Source organism: Corvus hawaiiensis, chromosome 20 (assembly GCF_020740725.1).
Source record: "Corvus hawaiiensis isolate bCorHaw1 chromosome 20, bCorHaw1.pri.cur, whole genome shotgun sequence".
Lineage (NCBI taxonomy): Eukaryota > Metazoa > Chordata > Aves > Passeriformes > Corvidae > Corvus > Corvus hawaiiensis.
Window position 1 is genome coordinate 10,348,489 of NC_063232.1, and position 18,169 is coordinate 10,366,657.

At 58.3% G+C, this 18,169-nt stretch overlaps 1 protein-coding gene across 2 annotated transcripts in view; it reads right to left on the minus strand.

The window, feature by feature from the left end:
- Positions 1 to 5,216, minus strand: part of CALN1 (calneuron 1) — a 147,320-nt gene extending 142,104 nt beyond the window's left edge. Inside the window, exon 1 of one of the 2 annotated variants that reach the window (XM_048324413.1) lies at positions 5,131 to 5,216. The gene's annotated coding sequence lies outside the window, so the exon portion shown is untranslated. Of the gene's footprint in view, positions 1 to 2,841; positions 3,071 to 5,130 lie in introns of those variants that run through there. The other variant, XM_048324414.1, reaches the window with a different exon arrangement.
- Between the last annotated feature and the right edge of the window lie 12,953 nt (positions 5,217 to 18,169).

The following is an 18,169-nucleotide window of genomic DNA, read 5'->3' on the forward strand; positions in this document are numbered from 1 at the left end:
CAGCAGTCAACTCGTGTGACAGTCACACGTCACAACAACCTCGTGTCCATCACCAGCACAGAGGAACTTTGCCCTTCCCAGGAGCCACCAGCTGGGAATCGATCCCTGCCCATGCTGACAAATTCCCAGCAGGTCAGGGAGGGATCCTGCCCCTCTGCTCAGCCCCAGGGGCACCTCTGGAGCTGTGTCCAGCTCTGGCTCCTCAGCACAGCAGGGCCAGGGAGCTCCTGGAGCGGGGCTGGCGCCGGCTGTGAGGATGAGGAGGGCCTGGAGCATCTCCGTGCCCAGGACAGGCTGAGGGAGCCGGGGCTGCTCAGCCTCGAGAGGAGCCCCAGCTGAGAGGGGCCCTCAGCCCTGGCTGTCCCTGGCTGCAGGGAGGGCTCAGGGCAGGGCCCAGGCTCTGCTCCGGGGCCCGGCAGCGGCACCAGAGCACCGGGCAGGGCCTGAGCCCAGCAATTGCCCTGCACAGGAGGCAGAACTGCTGCCCTGGGCAGGGCCCAGCCCTGAACAGGCTGCCCAGGGAGGGGCTGGAGTCTCCCTCAGCGGGGATATTGCAGAGCCCTCTGGGCACAATCCTGTGCCCTGTGCTCTGGGATGGCCCTGCCTGAGCAGGGAGGTGGCACCAGGGACCCTCTGGGGTCCCCTCCAGCCTGGCCCAGCCTGGGATTCTGGGATTCTGGGACAGTCCCCTGCTGTCTCCTCCTGCACAGCCCCAGGCCTGGAGCCAGCCCAGGTGCCAGGTGGGCTGCAGATCATTGCACAACACAAACACTCCCAGGGCCGCCGGGCCGCTGATTCCAGTGATTCCTCTACGACAGCTCCAGCTCCATGGCAGCTCCTTGTTCTTAAGAACCAGCAGCTTTCTTGTGCTTAACCCTTGGGAGACCTTTACTCTTCCGGAGTTAATCCCTTCCCAGCTCCAGAGGCTGCTGTGCCACAATGGATTTATGAGGGAGCAAAAATAAAACCACACTCTGAGTAGGTTCTTCTTTCATTTCGGCTCTGGGGGTGCCAGCCCCTTCCTGCCTTTGCTCCTGCAGTGGAGCCTCCAGGAGAAACCTTTCCAAAGTCAGCAGGGGCCTCCCGCCAGCTCCCAGTGAAGCATCGGCAGCTCCTGAGGGTTTATTAATCCCCTCTGAAACAGTGCCTGAGGCTCCCAAAGCACTTGGGCAGTTCTCAGCCTGGAGCCCAGGCTTTGGCTGGAGCCAGGAGCAGAGTCCGTCAGTTCCTGAGCACAGGAGGATTTAAAGGGTGAAACCTGCATCAAACTGGGCAACATCTGTACATGACTTTCTTGAAAGTCTGCTCTCAAGGATACCCAGGGCTTCCGACACGATTTGGTTTAGCTCTGTTTAAACACCAGCCTCCAGCAGACATCGATTCCTGGCAGTCCCTGGGTGACCATAGAACACAAGGTTTGCATTGTCTGGGCAGCCTCTCACCTCCTGCCATGCAAATGGGGGTTTCAAATAACGCCCTGAGAGTGGCTTCTGTTGGAATGGCTAAAACATATCCTGAAGGAGGGCAAAAATGGATAAAACCACCAAAGGAGACAAGAGCATGGCATGAGGTGGAGGAACCTCCTCAGAAAGGCCACCTGAGCCCAGCCAAGCCACCCAGGTGACCACAAGAGATGACCATGACCAGGATGATGCATCCCTGCAGGTCCAGACCCATCCCTCCAGATCCATGTCTGCCTCCTGCCGTTCCCTGGCCGTGACTCTGCCACCCCCAGCCTGGCACCCCGTGCTGCTGTCTGTCCCTCCCACGGTGCCCTCAGCACCCGCGCGCTCCCGTCCACACGCTGTGTTTTTACCATTTCAGACTTCAGTGGACTGCTTTTAATTCATCAGACTAATTCCAACTGCAATACCCTGCCAGAGATGGAGAATGGGCTTGACAAACATCCCTCGCTCTAAATAGAAGAATGTATTAGATTCGAGCAGCTCAGAGTAGTAAATTTAGGTTTTCTCTCCATCAGATCCATCTTGGTCCCTTCCTGCTCCAGACACCCCGCTGGGTTCCTTTTGTTTAAAGGTGACTGGCAAAGGGGAAGCAGAAATGAGAGCTCTGCCTTGTGTGCCCGGGCTCTTTCCACTCTACAGAGTCAAGGAAGTAGGAAAGGTTATTGCCTGAAATAAAAATAGAATTATTTTTCTGCCTCTTCCTCAGAAATTCAGCTCTTGTTTGGAGCAGGAAAATCTCACTGGTTGGGGATGGACAGGCAGGGCAAGCTGGAGCAAATGGCCTGGTGGCACCTCTAAACTCAGCCTTTGTGCCCACCTGGGGATGGTCCCTCGTGGCGCTATCACGGAGCCTGGGGAAGGAAAGGGCTCTGGGACTGCTCAGAACCTGTCCCACATTCCTGGAGAATGCTGGGGACTCTGCCACACTCGCTCAGGGCCTGCTGCTCAATCAGGATTCAAATCCACCCTTCCCACCTGCACCAGCCTCAGGGCTCACCTCCAACACCTGCCCGCGTGGGGAGGGACAAGCTTGGCACTGCCCGCCATTCCTGGGGGAAGAAAGAGGGGGGAAAATGCCAAAGAGGCCTTTTCATCCCCACAAAGAGGAGCTCAAACGCAGCGATTCCCTTTAGAAAAGAAGCCCTGGTGCAGGTCACCTTTAATGGGAGTGAGGGATTCCAGGTGAGCGATTCCCTGACCGTGCCTGCCAATCCTGCCAAGGCCTTTTGTCACCGGGCTTCAAGAGCGCCTGGAGCCCAGCCCTCCGAGCTGAACTGCACAAAGCACCAGCTCACACCGACTGCTGATCTCAGAAACAGCCCCTCGCCCCCCTTCTTAATCTCAGCGTTCCCAGAATGAAATGCAAAAGCCAAACCTGGGCACCCAGCCCTTCCCCTCGCAGAGCGCTGCTCCTTCCCTGCTCAGGCATCCAGCGGGACGCAAATCCGGCCTCGGGCAGCACAGGAGGCTCAGGGAGGAGGTGCGAGCTGCCATGGAAGCTCCATCCTCCTGCTGGGATCAGCTCCCAGCCGCTCTCCCTGGATCCCAGGCTCTGCTGTGTCTCCAGGCTGCTCTTGGGAGCGCTGGAGATGTGAAGGGCTGGGCCCAGGAATGATCCGTCCGTGCCAGGATGCATTCCCTGAGAGTCAGCAAAACTTTTCAGCCCTTCATTTCATTCTATTATTTCTGCTGATGGCACTATAAATAATTACTCCCCACCCTCTCTGTGTGCTTGAGCTGCTTTGCTGAAAAAAGACGCACATTTTGTTCATCTTTCAACACCCTGCTCGTGTTTTTTGGTGGTTTGCAAACCCTGCTGTGTGTTCTCCAGCCCTGCAGGATGGAGGGAACAGGTTCCAGGGGCCTCGCCCGAGGAGAGTTTGCCTGCAGCCCCGCTCAGACCACGGGAACAGGGTTTTTTAACTTTCAGGCACTTTCAGGTTTCCTTGCCAGGTCATTTTCTTCCCTTGGAGCTGGGAACAATGGAGCCATTATCCCACCTCCCGGTCACAAGGGACAAGCTCCTGCCTGGTGTCACCGAAGTCACAGATGGCTAAAGCACTACCATGGGCACGGGAACTGCTGAGGAAAGCAGGGAAAACCAACAGCCTCAAAGCCCTGGGGTGCCAGCATCCCTCTGCCTGCGCAGCCCCGCGCTCCGTGAGCTCAGCACGGAGCTGTGCCGTGGGTTTCCCTCTGTCCGGGCCCCTCTGCTTCTCCGTGCAGGCTCCGTGCCTCCTCCTCCCCGAGTTTCAATCCTTCAACTGCTCAAGGCAAAGTGTTTTGCTGCCCACAAACCACCTGATCCCTGCAGGTGCTCCTGCTCAGGCGCTCATTCTCCGACCCACGGCTCCGCTCTCCCTGCTCACTCCCAACTTCCCCGTCCCGTCTCTCCCTCGTTTATGGCAGACACCACTGGTGAGGAGAAAAACCCCCATTTTCCTGATGCGGTTGTGCAGCCCCGCAGTCCTGTGGGCTTTGGGTCGTGCTGAGTTCACAGGATTCCCTCCCCAAGCCCTTTGCCCTGGCAGATGAAGGCGAGGCAGAGTTTTCCCGGTGGATTAAGAAAAGCGGGATTTTTTTGCTGTGCTAACGCCTCAACACGCAGAACATAAACAGCTCCTCTCCTGATTTCCTGAGAGGTGGCCACCATCGAGCACTTCTCAAGGAGATTAGTGGCTGCTTTTACAATCCTATTTCAAGCCTCGAGGAGGCTGCTATTTGTCAAAAGTGTTATTAACCTCCGATAGGCACCAGGATGAATGTTTGCTGGCACAGCCTCCGGGATCCAGGCAGGAAAGAGGCTCCCAGGGACGCAGCCTCACCTGGGACCCGGCTGCAGAGAGCCAGGCGGGCTCTCATTCAGGTCAGGGCACCTTAAGGATGCACCCGCCTGAGACGGCGACGAAGGAACGACAATCCATAATTTAAGGGAAAAGCCACGTTGCGTAGAGGTATAAACAGAGAGATCACTCGGCTAAGGAGGAGAGGGGGAGAGGAAAATCACCGGCTGAGCGGGGCAGTTCACAGTTAAATGTTCTCTGGGCACAGGGCTGCTGCTGAAGGGCGATTTGTCAGCCCGGCTGGGGCTGGGGTGGGTGACAGTGCTGGGGAGAGGAGGCTCCGGCGTGCAAACGACGCTGTCGTTCCCAATAACCCGGGATTCGCTCCCCGAGGCTCTCCAGAACTGCGCTGCATTGCGAGTGCAATGCGCATGGAAGGATGTGGCAAAACTCCCCTAACCTGGGGGAGACCGGGGACGGCGAGGAGCCGAGCGGCGGCAGCGCGGCGGGGACCAACTTCTGCCGTGATTTATGGGCCAGGCATCCCAACTTATCTTCTGCCGAGCGGCAGCTCTGGGGTTTAAGCAGCGACGGGAAAAAAGCCACAACTCAGGGTCATGCACTCAATTATTTAAAAGGGAAGGAGGGGAGAGGGAAGCGAGCGGAGGTGGCAGGACAGCAGCCCCGGCCCCAGGTGCGTGGTGGGAGGGGAGGCTTGGGTTGGGTTGGGTTCCTCCTGCCCCGGCCCCGCGTGAGCCACAGCGACGCGTTAGACTTTCTCCCTGGTACAGCAAAACACACGGGAAAAGCAGGGGGATGCTTCCAGCTGCCAGCCAGGAGAGGGGAAAGCCGTGCCCACAGCCCCGTCCCTCCGTGCGTACCTCCTGCCGCCGGTGCCCGCTGCGCCGCTGTCCCCGTCCATGCCGCCTGCCGGAGAGAGAGCCCGAGGTGTCCTGGGGAAGCGCGGGCGGCTGCCGTGACTTGGGAATACAGAATTGGTACAAGCTTTAATTAAAAGAGTCTGAAGGCTCTCTCCTGCTCGCTCGTCCTTTTTTTTGCAGTACCGGATCGGATTTAAAGGGCTAGAACCCCAATTTGGCACTGCTGCTGCCCCCGGAGCGCCGCGCTGCCGCCGGGCCTGCCAGCGCCAGCAGCCTCCTGCCGCCCGTCGGGGGCATCCTGGCAGCCCGCGGGGCCCGATCCGGCAGCACCGGGGGCTGCGGTGGCAGCAGCGACAAACTGGAAATCACGGCTCTCTCCAGGCACGGTGGGTGGCGAGAGGGGATCCCACAGGCAGCGGGGCGGGCAAGGGCAGCCCGAGCGCTCTTGAGGGTGCACGGAGCAAAGTTTGTGCTCTACCAATGCTCTGAAGAGTCTGGAGGAGGAGGATCATGTCCCTCTGTCCTGTGGCAGTGCCCAAAGGCGTCGCCCTCCCAGTGCCAGCCCTGGGTGGAGCGGGGTTGTTGGGAAGGGCTGCGTCACCCAGGGCAGTGGGGAAGGGGAAAGGGAAGGGCTGCGTCACCCCAGGGTGGTGGAAAGGGGAAAGGGAAGGGCTGTGTCACCCCAGGGTGGCGGGGAAGGGCTGCATTACCCCAGGGTGGTGGAAAGGGGAAAGGGAAGGGCTGCGTCACTCCGGGGTGGTGGGAAGGGGAAAGGCTGCGTCACCCCAGCCCAGCTCTGCAAGACGGGGTCCTCGGCCTCCTGCCTGCATCCCGTGAGCAGGGAAGCAATTCCATTTGGATTTGGAGGCCCCTTGCTGGTGCCAAGTCAGCGGGGAGACAACCTGGCGCTGGTGGCGTGCGAGTGACGCTGATCCCTCCTTCATTCAGCTCCAGGTCCCTCTCCAGATCCAGTCGCTCTCCAGATCTCCATGAAAGCACCCGTCTGCAACAGAGCCCCTCGGGCTGCTCGGCAGGGCAGGGATGGCCAGCACACGGTGTCAGCCTTCCATCCAGCCTTCCCAAAAAGGGGAAGGGGATGAAGAGCAGGGTTTCCTCCTTGGCCCAGATATTGAGCTGGAGTGAGGAAAACCAAATGAAACAAGTAGCACATCTTTCTTCTTCTTCTTCATCTTCTTCTTTTGCCCGGTTTGACCCCAAAATGCCGCCCTCCCTCCCCGAGGCCGGCTCGGAGCATCCCGCTCTGGGTGTCCGATCAATCCATGCCGTGCTCTCCGCGCTGACCCGCGTGTTCTGGCTTCCTCTCGCCTTATTAATTACACCAGGGGTGGTGCCAAAAGGAAAAGCTGGTTCTAATTCCATGCTGCAGCCCAGCTCCAAGCTGCTGGGATAATTAGCAGGTTATTAATGAACGAGAAGATTCCCACCATGGAGGGAGGAAGGATGGGGAGGGAGGGGAAGCACAATTTGGGCCTGGTTTGGAAAAGCGCACTGGAGTCAGAGGCTCTGTCCTTCAATCCAAGGCTTGGAGCTGCCTTCAGCGCCCAGGAAGACGCTCCCAGCCCGGGAGCTGCCGGACGGATCCGCAGAGCAAAATCCAAGGATTCTGCTTGGCTGGGGGCCACACTCAGAGAGGAATGGCTCCGTCTCACAGGCACAGCCCGCGGACATCCATCTGGCTCCGGGCACGGAGAGGAAGCGGCTTTGGAGCCTCCTTCCCCACCAGTCCCGGGTGATGCTGACTTGGGGCTGTGGGGTTTGGTGGAGCACCACCATCACCATCTGCCAGGGCTCCTGCTGGGGGCCGGAGGTGTCACCCCAAACACTTCTCTCTGAACCCCTCAGAACCTGTGGGAACAGCACAGGCTTCCTTCAAAATCAATCCGATACCAAGCCTTGGTACCATTTGCCTGAGTTTAGGCACCAGCTGAAAATTCCTGGGAAAGGCATCGCCTGGCAGAGCCTGGTGGGAAAGTGCTTCCCTAAATACTGAGGGGCAGCAGGCAGGGGTGAGGTTCCAGCAAAACCAGGGTGTCCTCAGGGGCTCCAGCCCGAGCTGCTGCCATCTCGTGTGTCTCTCCAAGGCATGTGGTTGTTGTTCCTTTAATTATTAATCCTTGCATTGACGTAATCAAATGTGCCCAAGCTTTTAACGGATGCCTCGATGTAAAAAATGAAGAATAAATTTCTTTCCCTCCCTTAAAACTTGTCTCAATCCCATGACCAATTTTATTGCCGTTCTGCTCTAATTTTAAATATAACGAGAAACATTAAGGTTTTCAATTAAAAGATCCCTTCCTTCAGATATTGGAACATAGCCTGAAGTGCAGACCACGTGTGATATTTTTCACTGGGATGGTGTGGGCTAAATCTGATTCCCAGATCAAACACAGTCAGGCTCAGGCTTGCAGTTGGCCAGGCTGGAGAGGCTGAGCTGTTCCACTTTGGGAAGAGCCTCAGCCTTGTTTGTGTTTTCACCTGACTCCTCGTGTTTCTGAAATGAGCCCTGCATTTACTCCTTCTGCTCTGCCAGCCTGGAAGTCTGTGGTGAGGGGCAAATGAACCTCACGATGCCACCCTGGAATTGTGGCATTTTGGGCTTTTGACTGTGATGTATTTGTTTTTTCCCTTTAGAATGAGCTGATCCACGGACAGAACACAGGAGGTGTTCCTTGTGCAGTGAGCTCAAACCTCAGCTTGATGCCACCCTGGCATCATGGCATTTGGGGCTTTTTGACTGCAGATATTCACTTTTCCCTTTCCTTTAGAATGAGCTGATCCACGGCCACAACAAAGCGGAATCTTCCTTGTGCCATGAGCTCAGCCCCCTGGTTTGCCACAGCTCCAGGGCTGGGTTCATCACACCCCTCTAATGTGCCGTTCGGTTTGCTCGCGTGTCCTTTTCCGCAGACCCTGAATCTTGCACTTGTCCTCCCCCTGAGCGCTGCAGGTGACCCCATGCGGGGCTGTCTCCTCGGGCCAGGTCCCCCACAGGGTTTGCAGCTGGGCAGATGTTCAGCCCCAGGCAGGAGGGGCTGTTTGCACGAGCGCGGGGCCAGCTGGGCTGCCTGGGCTGCAGCATCGCTGCCTCGGCGCTGCGGGAGCTCATTTCACTCCTGCTGGGCTTTGCTTTCCTGATGGAAGTGGCACCACTGATTTGATTGTCCCTCAGGGTGCCCAAGGATTGTTTCTCGTGGAAACAGCAGGTTTGTGCAGATGGGATGGAGAGACAGAGACACCCAAAAAGCACCGAGGGAAGGGCACTCGAGGTGAGAGGGGCTGAACCAGAGACTGGCTCAGCCCCTGGCTCCACCTGCCTCACCCAGAGCCCCCAGACTCTGCTGGTCCTGCAGGAGGCACCTCTTGTTTGCAGCAGCTCAACCACCCTTCCCCAGGCCTGGGGTCTGGGGCACTCGGGAGGGCTGGGAAGGGCCCCAGGACAGGGACATCACACCCGACCCGGGCAGGGGGGTGGCACAAACCCACCCCTCAGGGGCAGAGCTGGGCGGGATCTTGTCCAAAACCCACATCATGGTGCTGCTCCATTCCTTTTCCAGCAAAAGCCATGAGACTGCTTGGAAAGCCAGGAACAGCCTGAGCTCACAGGAGAGCTGAATGTTCCACTCTTGAGCCCAGGAGTGTTAACTTTGTCCTTCCTCAGCCCTTTTGCCGTTCCTGCAGGTTTTGGTGTTTCAGGATGCACCTTGTCTCTCTCCATCAGGTTTTTTGGAGGCCAGACCGCCTCGCTTGCTCTGCTTTGGGGGTTAGAAGAGCCCCTTGCTGCCTCCCTTGCTCCGAGTTCCCGCAGCAGAGACCAGAGGGTTTCACTGCTCAGCCCTGCAGGCTCGAGCCTCCAGCTGATGGAATTAAAGAATTCCCGATGCCCAGAGGGGTTTCCATGATAAACCTTCCGTGCCACACAGAGCAGGACTCCCAGGATCTGCTCTGGGCAGACAGTGGCCTCTCCAAGTGCAAAATTGTGTCAGGCAGAGGAAATTGCCGGCTGCATTCGCAATTAATCACCCAAATTACAGCCCTTTAATAAAGATAAAAAGCAGAGGGAATGGAGCACGCTGCAGACCTGTGGGCAGGGGGTTGGGCTCCTGAATGCAAAGGCAAAGCTTTGAAACCCTTGTTTGCTTGCACCAAGAGTCACAGGGGGATTGTTTTGGGGAACTTCAAAAGGAATTTGGAGGCAAACAAAGAACTGGTTGAACACGGGGGAGCTGATAATCACAAATTACTCTTTTTTCCCAGATTTGTGAATTAAACTGCATTCCTGCCACATGGATGTGGCTTTTCCCCATCAAAGGCTTCTGCCTTCCTTGGATCCTGCCCAGCCCAGGACAGGCTTCAGCTTGATCTTGACCCTGCTCAATGCCAGGTTGTTCTCCAAGGAGACACCCCTTCAAAAGTTGCAAATCTGGCAAAAAAACCCAACTTCACCTGTGTCTGAAAGGCAAAAGTCAGCATCAAACTAATCTTTACCAGGTGTGCTGTAAGGGGGTATGATAATGACAAATAAAAAGCAGGATCTGTGTTCCAGATATGAAAAAAAGAGGGATTTTTTTGTTTCCACAGTTGGTGGGTGATATTTTGTGCAAGACACACTGAGAGCCAGGGCTGAGCAGCACCTGGGGGGGCTGTCCATGGACAGGTGATGGGAATGCCCACTTCTGCTGGCAAGCAGCTTGGAGGAAAAATGTGAAGGAGACTTAAATCATCCCATTTGAGGACATAAATCAGCCTCTAACAGGCAGTGGGAACAGAAGAGCCCTTATGGATGGGCTGGGTTCGGTTTTCCAAGTGGAAAGGAAGGATTAGGGAGCCGGGAGCTGACAGCTTTAACAGCTGCTGCTGCTCCGTGCTGCTCCCACCTCAGCCTCGGGAAAAGCCAAGGTCACGAATGAATCCCTGCCCTGCCCACGCCACTCCCTTCTGCACAGATTGCCCGACTCCAGCTCCACTCCATCCTGGAGCAGAGGTCCCGAGGATCTGCTCCTCCAGCCCAAAATAAACTCTGTGAGAGGGAGAGACAAAGTCAGCTCTGTCACTGCAGAGCCAACGTCACTGCCCAGCCCAGCCCAGACTCGGGGCTTCAATCCCGAAAGCCACAGGTTCAGGGGGGCTGGAAGAGCCCTCTGAGACCATCGAGTCCAGCCACCCCCAGCACTGCCAAGGCCACCACTGACCATGTCCCCAGGTGCCACAGCCACATGGATTTCAAACCCTTTCTGGGCACGGGGACTCGCCACTGCCCTGGGCAGCTGTGCCAGGGCTGGACAGCCCTTTCCTTGAGGAAATTTTCCCAGTGTCCAACCTGAGCCTCCCCTGGCACAGCTCGAGGCCGTTTCCTGGGCAGCCTCTGCTAGGGCTGCACAACCCTTTCCCCAAGGAAAGTTTTCCTGCCAGCCTGGTGGGGGGTGAGGGAAGGAGCTGGGAGTGCTGGGTGAGGATCTGAAGGCCATAACTCCATGGAAAGCAGCTCCATGAGCTGTAGGCTCTGCTGCTCACGGAGCTCTTCAAGTGTTTTTTTCTTGCCTTCAACTGAGTCAGACACAGCTGGAAAATTCCAAAGTGCCTCAAATCCGGGAAACATCCAACTAAAACTCCCCAAGGTTTTGTCCCTGCAGTCTGCTGTGCCCCTGACGTGCCCTCCCCGCCCCACACCTGCAGGCCTGGCTGCATTGCAGGGCTCCTCCATCCCAGCAATTCCCACCTGCCAGTCCCGACCCTTCATCCCTCAAACCAGGCAGGAGGGGAACCAAGGAGAGCCTCAGCAAAGAGCCCACCCTGCCCTGTTCCCTGTTCCTGAGGGATTCCTGATGCATTTTTCAGGCTCCTGGGGTCACTTTGTTCTGTTTTGCCCTTTCAGGAGGACACAGAGCCCACACTTAGGATGGAGCGAGCCAGACTTTATTACAAGGCTCAGCAGCCACATCCCCCCGGGTGTGGTTTTAATGTGTGCCACCACCAGTTCTCCATGCAGTGTGGCCAGACCAGTCCATGCCCAGCTCCAGGAGCCCTGTCCTGGGGCCACCAGTCCTGCTGGGTGGCCCTGGCAGCGCGGGACAGACCCAGCTCTGAGCTGGACCATGGGAACCCTCAGCACGATGGAAGCTCAGTCCCTGAGCCAGGCACTGCCCTCTCCATCTGAGATAAATCACACCCCAAAGGGACTTGGGAAGAAGTTGCCTTATTTTCTTGGCATGTCCAGGCTTTGCAGCCCACCAAGAGCCAAGGAAAGGGGCCTGTGCCGGGCTCAGGTGCTTGTCCGGGAATGGGATCCTCCCCCAGCACAGGGACCCGGCCCCAGCGCCCCGCCCTGGCTGGGCGAGTGTCCCCAGAGGGGAGGAGAGAGTTTGGCTCCCAGATCATAAGGGAAGGAAAACAGTGATCCGTGGGCACCGGAAACAGCCCAGAAACCCCAAATCCTGGGCTGATCCCAGCGTGGGCAGCAGGAAAGGGACTGGGATTGTGTCCCTGTGCCCCTGTGCTCAGGTGAGACCCCACCTGCAGAGCTGCCCCAGCCCTGGCCCAGCCCAGGGAGGAGCTGGAGCTGCTGGAGGAGCCCAGAGGAGGCTCCAGGGTGATCCGAGGGATGGAGCAGTTCTGCTGGGAGGAGAGGCTGGGAGAGCTGGGATTGTTCACCTGGAGAGGAGAAGCTTTGGGGTGACCTCATTGTGGCCTTGCAGGACCTAAAGGAGCCAAAAAGGAGATGGAGAGAGATTTTGGAAAGGGCTGGAGGGACAGGACAGGGGGCAATGACTTCCCAGTGCCAGAGGGCAGGGCTGGATGGGATATTGGGAAGGAATTGTTCCCTGGGAGGGTGGGCAGGCCCTGGCACAGGGTGCCCAGAGCAGCTGGGGCTGCCCCTGGATCCCTGGCAGTGGCCAAGGCCAGGCTGGACACTGGGGCTGGGAGCAGCCTGGGACAGTGGGAGGTGTCCCTGCCCATGGCAGGGGTGGCACTCGATGGGCTTCCAACCCAAACCATTCTGGGATTCTGTGATTCCGTAACATCCTGACAACCAGGGTGGGTTTCAATCACATTCCAGCCCCTCCGTGCTTCCCTCTGCTCTGATTTTGGGTGGATTTTGGAGCGCTGGGGCCGTGGCAGAGGGGGCTGTGCCCTCGGGCTCCTTCCTGTCCCACAAACCCTCGCTGGTGGCGTTTCCAGAGCCGCAGCCCGGCGTGGCTTGGGAGCAGCTCCCGCTCCGCTGCGGTGCCCGCGGCCCCGAGGGCTCGGCGCAGGCACTGAAGCGCTCTTTGAAGCGCGGCTCCCTCGCTCCCCGCAGCGCAAAGCTCCGTTCCGAGCTGCCCGCTTGTGTCCCTGCCCGGGGGCACCCATGGGCCCTGCCCGCCCCTCCGAGCGCAGCTGCGAGGCGGCGCTTGAAATGAGAACACCTGAATGGCCTCGGTGTTGGCAGCTGGGAATGTCTGTCCTTCCGTGCCCCTGTCCCTCCGTCCCCCTGTCCCTTTGTGCCTCTGTCCTCTCTGTCCCCTCTGTCCCCCTGTCCATCTGTCCCTCCGTCCCTCTGTCCCTCTGTCCCCTCTGTCCCCTCAGGCCCCCTGTCCCCATGTCCATCTGTCCCCTCTGTCCCCTCTGTCCCCTCTGTCCCTCTATCCCCTCCATCCCTCTGTCCCCCCGTCCCTCTGTCCCCCTGTCCCTCTGTCCCTCTGTCCCCCTGTCCCCAGCCGACGCTGCGGGATCGGGTTCCTGCTCCCGGAACGTGCCAGGAGCAGCCCTGGCTCCTTCCCTCGGCTTCCCGTCTCCATGGCGATGCTCTGCGTCATTCTTCGAGCGCAGCGCCGGCAGCCCGGGCCAAAGCGGGCCCGCTTCGGGCTACCCGGGCAGCGGGGCAGGGCCAGGAGCTCTCCCGGCTCTGTGCTGGGGGAGGGAATGGGATGGGAAGGGGGTGGGATGGGGTGGGGTGGGGTGGGGTGGGGTGGGGTGGGATGGGATGGGATGATCTGGGATGGGATGGGATGGGGTGGATGGGGTGGGATGGGAGGGGATGGGGTGGGGTGGGGTGGGGTGAGAGGGGATGGGATTCGGTGGGGTGGGATGGGGTGGGATGGGATGCGATGAGATGGGATGGGATGCGATGGGATGCGATGGGATGGGATGCGATGGGATGGGATGCGATGGGATGGGATGCGATGGGATGCGATGGGATGCGATGCGATGGGATGCGATGGGATGCGATGGGATGGCCGGGAATGGAGCTGAGCTGCCTGTCTGTGTCCAACCCTCCCTCGGGGAAAGGCTGGGGAGATGGACAGACCCCACTGCTCCAGGTGCCCTGCAGAGCCCTGTGGAGGGGCTGCAAAGTCACCTCCAGCATCCCCTCCCTGCTCCCCACCCCGGCACAGGGTGAGCCATGCCGAGGAGGGATTTTGTCACCCCTGTCCCCTGCACAGGCACCCCATGGGCACAGCTCACCAGAAGTACCAGCTGCAACTGGGGTTTGCTCTTCTACATGCAAGGAAACCCTCAAATCAAAGGCAACCCCCCCCTCGTGCCCACCTGGAACCCTGAGGAGTGCCCAGAGGTTGGGCTGTGCCCCAAATCCCTCAGGGTGTTTGTGCTGCCCCTTCCCCACGGCTCTGCCCAGGGCAGGGCTGGGTTCCTCCTGCTCCAGCACCTCCCAGGAGGAGCAGAGGAGCCTCTAGGCATGGAATGGGATGGGATGATGGTTCCTCACCTTGCCCCTGGCCCGCAGGCAGAGGTGGTGTCCACACCCATCAGCCTTAACGAAGCCCCCAGGGGAGAGGAAATGTCCTGAGGGTCTGCCCAGGAAAAAAAAATATTAAAAAATCTGATAAACCCCCAAATTTGGGAGGAAGAGCTTATCAAGGGGTCTTGGAAGGGAGAGGGGAAAGAAGAGAGATGTGTTGGGTTTATTCAAAGCTGACATTGTGCCCACTGTGGCTGCCCCAGGCTGCTCCATGCCTTTATCCCTCCCTAAATCACCTCCCCTCAATCACCAGAGGGAATTGTTTGAATGAATTTTAGATTAAAATTAAAGAATAAGAACTTGTCCCTCCTAAAACCTCATTTTGGGTTAATCCTGTATTTATCCTAATTGAGAATGAATCAAATAATTGAAGGGCAAGGACATGAGAGCAACAAATGTCATCATGGAGAGCTTCCCATTAGCCTGTGTGGGATTACATCCATTCAATTCCGTGCCGGAGAACGTGGATTAACCCTTCCTGTGGCCCTCAGCACATCCTGGGAATCCTCTCTGCTGCTGCCTCTCGCTGGCCGTGCCCCTCGCTGGAGGGGCAGCAGGGGGAGAGCAGCCCATGGACCATCCCGTTGGGATGAGGAGGGAACAGCACAGTCCTGGCAGGTCCTGAGGGGAGCAGGGGAGGCAGCAGGACTGGGATAAATGGGAGAGAGAGATGGGAATAAAATGGGACAGGCAGGTGACAGTGTCCCAGTGCCACCCTTGGCTCGGCCACCGAGCTGCTGGTTGGTCACCCTGCGGCCAGGCAGGATCTCCTCGGGGGTGGAGGGGCAAGACCCTGGAGGAGAAATGCCTTTGGGCACACCTGGAATCCTGGGAAGTGCCTTTGGGCACACCTGGAATCCTGGGAAATGCCTTTGGGCACACCTGGACTCGTGGTTTGGGGAGCTGCTGGTCTGAGGGGATCCTCCACGCCAGGTCCACCTGCGGAGCTCCCTGGGAACTCCTGCTCAAGCTGCTGGAGGAGCCCAGAGGAGGCTCCAGGGTGATCCGAGGGATGGAGCAGCTCTGCTGGGAGGAGAGGCTGGGAGAGCTGGGGGTGTTCACCTGGAGAGGAGAAGCTTTGGGGTGACCTCACTGTGGCCTTCCAGGACCTAAAGGAGCTGACGGAAAACAAGAAGAGAGGGAGTCCCTGTGAGCCAGGAGGGTGAGCGGGGCAGAGAAGCGCCGAGGAGGGACCCTCCCCATGAAGTCCCTCCAGCCTGGTCCCGGACTTCCAGAGGGATCATCCTTAGCTGGGAGTGCGACCCTGAAAGACCTGGAAGGAGTCCCAGGGCAAAAGGGGTTCCGGAGGGGAGCAGGGTGAGAGGGCTCAGGATCAGCAGGAGCTGGGAAATCCCTGGGATGGGCTTGTTCCCATGGCCACCCCAGCTGCTCCTTCCCAGCCCCTTCCCAAAGCTCAGCCTCAGCCCAAAGCCCCAGCCGGGCTCTCCTGAGCCGCAGCCCTGGGGCCGTGCAGGAGCTTGGGACGCTTTTGCAGAAGGGTTCAGAGGCCCCTGCAGGAGCATCCCCAGGGCATGAGCGTGTCTGTCCCTGCAGGAAATCCCCCAGCCGGGGGAGTGCTCGGGAATAATCCCCTGGCCGGCTCCAGCAGCAGAGAGGGGAATTCCTGCTCCGCTCCCCTTCCAAAGGATTATCCAGGGAGACATCAGCAGGGCAACCCTCACAAACACCTCCTCCCCAGGAGTGCTTTCCCTCCTGTGGTTGTTCAGTGAGTGTCAAAAGGCCGCAGGATTTTGCCACAAATGATAAAAACCAGGAGCAGGAGCAGGTTCCGGCTCCATCACTCCTTTGCAATTCCTGGCAGTTCCAGAGGCAGCCTGGAATTGCACAGAGCAGGACTGGGGCTGCTGGGAACACAAAGCTGCTCCTGCAGGGCTTATTTGGACTGAAGGAATCCTCAAGTTTAAGGTGAAAGAGGCAGCACCTGCAGCCTGCCCTGGGCCATCCCAGCAGCGCAATCCCATCTGGCACCAACCTGCCAGGACCCCCTTCACCCACAGAAAACACATCTCCCAGCTGGAGCTGAGAGTGGGAATTCCTGGGCACTTGTCCTGTTCCAGTTTCCATCTGTTCTTGCTCCAGTTGTGATCACCCCTCTGCTCTGCCCCACCTCCCCTGGGAGTCATGCCCAGAAAGGTGAAGGGCACCAGTTTCTCCAGTTTAGGGGGAAAGAAATGAACTGGTGGCAGCATCACACGTGAGCTCAGCTGTTAAAGAAAAGAAGAACGGAAAAAACAAACCTAAAGAAGAAAACTTTGGAAAAAATGAAAGGGAAACAAATCCCGAGGCTGGGGCTGTTCCTGTGAGGGGCACCTGAGAAAAGAGCAGGCACTGAAAGAGAATGGATTGAGGGCAACGAGTGCAGAGAGGGACAGTCCCAGCCATGGAATCACAGAACAGCGTGGGTCGGAAAGGAACCCCAGGGATCACCCAGCGCAGCCCCTGGCCCTGCACAGACACCCCAACAACCCCACCCTGGGCATCCCTGGCAGCGCTGTCCCAACGCTCCTGGAGCTCTGGCAGCCTCGGGGCCGTGCCCATTCCCTGGGGAGCCTGGGCAGTGCCCAGCACCCTCTGGGGGAAGAACCTTTCCCTGATCTCCAGCCTGACCCTCCCTGGCCCAGCCCCAGCCCTCCCCTCGGTCCCTGTCACAGAGCGGAGCTCAGCACTGGCCACGTGGCACTCGGGGCCCACAGCAGCCCCAGCCCAGCACCGTCCCCGCAGCCCCAGGGGATGTGGTGCCACAGTTGGAGCAGGAATGCTTCTGCCCAAAAAATGCCTCCTTTTGCTGGAGGCAGCAGCTTCAGTGGGTGAGAGATGGGACAGAAGGGCAGAGGGGGGGGAAGAACCTCGCAGGCCTGGAGGGGTCTGGCTACCCCAGCCCAGGGCGGCACAGCCTCGGGAGCCGGGGTGGGAGATGGCAGCGAGGAGCTGCTGGCACTGAGTGCCAGCCCTCCATGAGCTGGGCACTGGCACCAGGCCGGGCCCAGGCAATGTCCTGGCTGTGGGACGAGGCCTGGGCTCACACCCCGAGCATGGCTGGCCGGGGATGGAGCCCTGCCACTGCCCCTGGGATGTGCCATCGTGTCCTGCCACTGCCCCTGGCATGTGCCATCGTGCAGTGCCCTCTGCTGCACGCTCCGGCCGGGCAGGGGCTCCTCCCTCCCAATCTCCCCCCGCAAACACCATTTCCAAGCCAATTCAACCCTCACTTCAGTTAAATTGAAAAAAACCCCAAACTAATCCAAAGGAATCTTTTTGCACGACCTCAATCCATTTAAGGCGGGATCTTTTCCAGAATGATGGAAGCCATTTATCATTAAAAGAGTATCTGTGTCAGATTACTGCTCCTGTGACTGATGGCATTCCAGGCACTGATGGAGCATTAGACGTGACATCCCAGATTTCTGTTATTTAAAGGGACAAAGTCAAGTGAAATTTGCCAGTCAGGGGGATGAGACAGGAGCGAATCCGCTTCATTTAGAACTGCTCCTGACTCCTGTCAGAGTGTTGTGATTTGTTCAAACACTCGTAATTTCCTTCCCCATTCTGTTAGGACTGGAGAGAGAGACACGGTGTCAAAATCCAGATGGAAATGATGGAGCGCTGCCAGAGACAGCCAGGGTTTGTCAGCCGGGGCTCTCGATCCCTCCAGGAGCAGAGGAATTGGGAGGATTTGTGTCCTGCTGCTCCCCAGGCTCTGCCCCAGTACCCCCAAACCTCCTCAGCACCCACACCTGGCTGAAAAACCTGTCCTGGAAAAGCCTCAGGGGAGCAGGGAAAAACCCACAGCGTTTGTTGCCTTGGCTCCAGAAGCATTCCCTGATTCCTGGAGTCCCAGCACGGAGCTCCCGGGGTGCTGGGGCCTGGCCCAGGCTGCAGCTGGAGTCGGGATATAAAGTGCAATGAGCCAAAGGGAGCAGGAATATTTGATGGGATGGAGGTGGGAAGGAGAGGGAGGGACCAGGCTGCTCAGGGACTGCAGCACTTGATGCTGGGAGGGAAATAATGAACACCTCAGGTGAGAGGGGACCAGAGCCTGGAAAGAAAATGTGCCATGGAGGGTCCAGGGAAACAGCAATAAAGGTGCAAGCAAAGACATTTCCAGGAGGGGTTTAGGAAGCTTCAATTCCCTTTTACGCAGGACTTTAATTTCCATGGGCTGCCAGCAAGCTCTGAGCTACACAGAAGCTGACCTCAGGATATTTAGATACCTCAAACACAGTTCGGGCTCTGAGGATGGGAGGTTTGCTCTCTGAAGTC